Source organism: Phascolarctos cinereus, unplaced genomic scaffold (assembly GCF_003287225.1).
Source record: "Phascolarctos cinereus isolate Bilbo 61053 unplaced genomic scaffold, phaCin_HiC Scaffold_726;HRSCAF=1367, whole genome shotgun sequence".
NCBI classification, from domain to species: Eukaryota; Metazoa; Chordata; class Mammalia; order Diprotodontia; family Phascolarctidae; genus Phascolarctos; species Phascolarctos cinereus.
The window spans coordinates 55632950-55636802 of NW_027556098.1; the positions used below are offsets into that span (position 1 = coordinate 55632950).

Genomic DNA, 3853 nt, shown 5'->3' on the forward strand with positions numbered 1-3853 from the left:
GGTATATAGCAGAGATGTTGGTCTAAACCCAATTTCTGCCAATCATCTTTCCAATTTTCTGAGCAGTTTTTGTCAAGTAATGAGTCCTTACCCAAGTAGCTGCAATCTAAGTATTTATCAAATGCAGTGCTGTTCTAATCTACTACTATTAGGCTCTCTTCCTTCCTAATTCATTTTCATTATTTCCTTGGAGATTCTTGATCTTTTGTTCCTTTAAATGAATTTGGTTATTATTTTGTCTTGTTTCAAAAAGTAATCCTTTGGTAATTTTAATTGTATGGCTCCAAATCTATAAATTAATTTATGTGATATTATAATTTGTATCATATTGGCATAGCTCAACCATTAGCAATTATTGTTTCTCTAAATATCTTCCTGTTTTTATTTCTGTGTTTTATAGACACACCAAAAGACTATTATATGAATTTACATTCATATAATTCTTTTTTTTTCAATTGGAGTTAAGTGACTTGCCCAGGGTCACACAGCTAGTACGTGTCAAGTGTTTGGTCTGAGACCGGATTTGAACTCAGGTCCTCCTGACTTCAGGGCCACTGCTCTATCCATTGCACCATCTAGCTGCCCCTCATATGATTCTTATGGTGTGTTTTGGCATTTGGATCCCTAGACATTTTATACTTTTAGTAGTTAATTTTTTAAAAACATTTATTTATTTATTTTTAGTTTCCAACATTCACTTCCACAGGATTTTGAGTTCCGAATTTTCTCCCCATCTCTCCCTTCCCCCCCACCCCATGACAGTGTGCATTCTGATTACCTTTTCCCCCAGTCTGCCCTCCAGTCTGTCACCTCACCCCCTTCTCTTATCCCCTTTCCATTCTAGTTCCCTGTAGGGTAAGATAGATTTCTGTACTCCATTGCCTGTGTATCTTATTTCCCAGATGCTTGCAAGTTTTTTTGAAATTCATTTTTAAAACGTTGAGTTCCAAATTCTGTCCCTTCCTCCCTCCCCACCCACCCTCATTGAGAAGGCAAGCAATTTGTTATAGGTTATACATGTCTAGTCATACAAAACATCTCTATAGTAGTCATGTTGTAAAAGACAAACTATATTTTCCTTCATTCTATTCCACCCTCTGTTAATTCTATTCTCTCCTTTAGCCCAGTCCCTCCTCAAAAGTGTTTGCTTCTGATTATCCCCTCCCCCAATCTGCCCTCCCTTCCATCATCTTCCCCTCTGTTATCCCCTTTCCCCCTACTTTCCCATGGGGTAAGATATTTCAGTAGTTATTTTGACTAGGATTTCTTTTTCTCTCTCTCTTCCTACCAGGATTTGTTAGTAATCTCTATAGAAAAGGCATTTTTGGTAATATGTAGAACTACTCATTTTTGTTGGCTTATTTTATATACTGGCATTTTTCTGGTAAATTTTCATTGAATCTTTAGGATTTTTAAGTAAACTGTGATACCATATGCAAAAACAATAATTCTGTTTCCTTTTTGTCTATGTAAATTCCCTCATTTTCTTTTTTTGCCTTATTTCTTTAATATTTCTAGAATTATATCAAATGTTATTTGTAACTATGAACATCCTGCTTAATCCCTGGTCTTATTAGAAAGGCCTCTAGCATTTCTCTCTTATGGATTGTGTTAGCTTTCGGTTTTAAATAGATACTGCTTACCATATTCAAAAAGTAAAAGCATTTTTGTAAAATGCTGTTTTTTTTTTAAATTTTAACCTGAAGAATTATGTCAATAGCCTTTTTTTGCAAGTAAGTATAGAATCACATGTTTTTATTATTTTTCTATTAATATAGAGTACTATATTAGTAATTTTCTTAATTTAGAACCAAACTTGCATTCATAAAATACATAAATAAGGCTTGCTTATATTGTATAATCTTTTGAATATGTTTCAGCAGCCTCTTTGCTAATATTTCATTCATAGAAATATTTGAATTGATAGCCACTGGATGAGATAATCTAAGTTTTCTTTCTCTGCTTTACCTCTCCCCAGTTTGGGTACTATGATCCCTGTCTGGTACAATCTAATTTTAAAGAACTATTTACTTTTGGCCTTGCTTGTAGATGATATGGAGTTATTATCTTCTTTTGGCTTTGTGTCTTAATCCTCCGTGATTCCACATAGACAGAGACACAATATACACATAAACACTCCTGTATGTATATATGTGTGGGTGTCTGGGTGTATATATGTATTTCTATGCATATGTTACACTGTTGTTTTCTCATACTTATTGTTTTTTGCTGCCTTAATTTCTGAATTGGGATTTTATTTCAGGGCCAATCTCTGTACAATTCTGGAAGGAATGATATAGTATTTTTTTTTGTTATTGATCTGTATCATTTAAGTTTTATGTAATAAGTGCAGAGACAAATGCTTAAGTATTCTAACTTCTTTCAAGTTTTGATTGTTTTCTATTAGTTCTTGTTTATATCCATTTTCTCATGGTCTCCTAGTCACGCTTTACATATTTTCCCCTAAAACAAATTTTAAAATATGTGCCTTCTTAGGCACAAATAGAACCATGAAATAAACTTAAGACTATAAAAGATCAGTAATATTTAAATGAAACAATTTAAATCAAAATATTTGTCTTTCAAAACAAAATATATAAGAAATATCTCTTATGTTTAGGGATTAAAATAAAATATTTTATCTTCTCATTTAGAGAAATCAAGACACTGCTTGATGACAAAGCCAGTAATCTGGACTTGGGTGTGGTTTTTTTTAGAAACCGTAAATTCTGAAGGGAAAGAAACAATTGATAGTTGCTAGAGAATTAAAAAAAAATATTTAATTTAGGTGAAGTTGCAATGAAAATAAATTTTTTGATAGACAGAAATTTTTTTTCCTTTGCTAAAGTGTAGCCAACTAGGTAAAAATAGGCTGTGTGTTACAAACATAGAACAGTTATAATTGAGTTATAAAAGGATGGTAATTTTGTCAGTGGTGGAATGGGGTGTGTGTTTTAAAGTATGATATGTTTTACGAGTATTACCCCCCAAAAGCAAGTCAATTATTACAAGTGGATCTACTCCCATATTCTTTATAGCTCTAGAAACTTTCAGTTATTCCTATAGTAGTTTGCCTGCAGGGACTGGTGGTTGAAAAGATTCAAATACCTAAAAGTTGTTTGGCCACACAGGCAAAAAATGTTTTCTTAAGACTCAGAGGCAGCTGTTAATCACTGCACACTTGAAAGTAAATCTTCAGTGAACTTCTCCCCTCCCATCAAAGTAAAGCACAGGATCTGGGTTCCTGGAAGGAGTTTCTTCCTGTTGGGACTCCTCCCAGCAAAGCATCCTATGTGCAATACTGTTGGAGCTCTGTAGCACCCTGAGAAACCTTGATCCTTTCCACCCATGCTTCCAATTTCAGCTGCTCCATCAAATGTTGCATGGGGCTAAGGCTAGAAGACATATTACAGGGCCTTGTGTAATCATTATTAATCCCTCTGTGACTACCTCAGATTTCTCTTACATAAGCCAATGGTAATTTCAAATTAATGATCACCTTCAAATTTTTCTAAACTCCCTTTGCCAGATTTAATAGTTAGCCTTATTCACAAGTCCAAACTTCTCTGGCTTACAAACACACACACACACACACACACACACACACACACACACACACACACACATTACTCTCTCTGTTTTTTTTTTTTTGGTTCAAGTCCTTCTTCCATCTCCCATTTCCCCCTCACAACCTTCTACTACAGAAGCAAAAAATTATTTTGTAGTACTACTTCATAAGCTAATAATTTGCTCACCCATTCCCTAATCAATGGATTTTTGAATAACAAATCTAACGTGGCACAGTGAAAAGAGCACAGGGCATGGAATCAGAGGACTTGAATTCAAAGCTTGA

The 3853-nt window shown here is 34.2% G+C and overlaps 1 pseudogene; it reads right to left on the reverse strand.

The window, feature by feature from the left end:
• Nucleotides 1-3217: 3217 nt before the first annotated feature.
• LOC110214788 (guanine nucleotide-binding protein G(I)/G(S)/G(O) subunit gamma-10 pseudogene) lies at nucleotides 3218-3406 on the reverse strand (annotated as a pseudogene).
• Nucleotides 3407-3853: the final 447 nt, after the last annotated feature.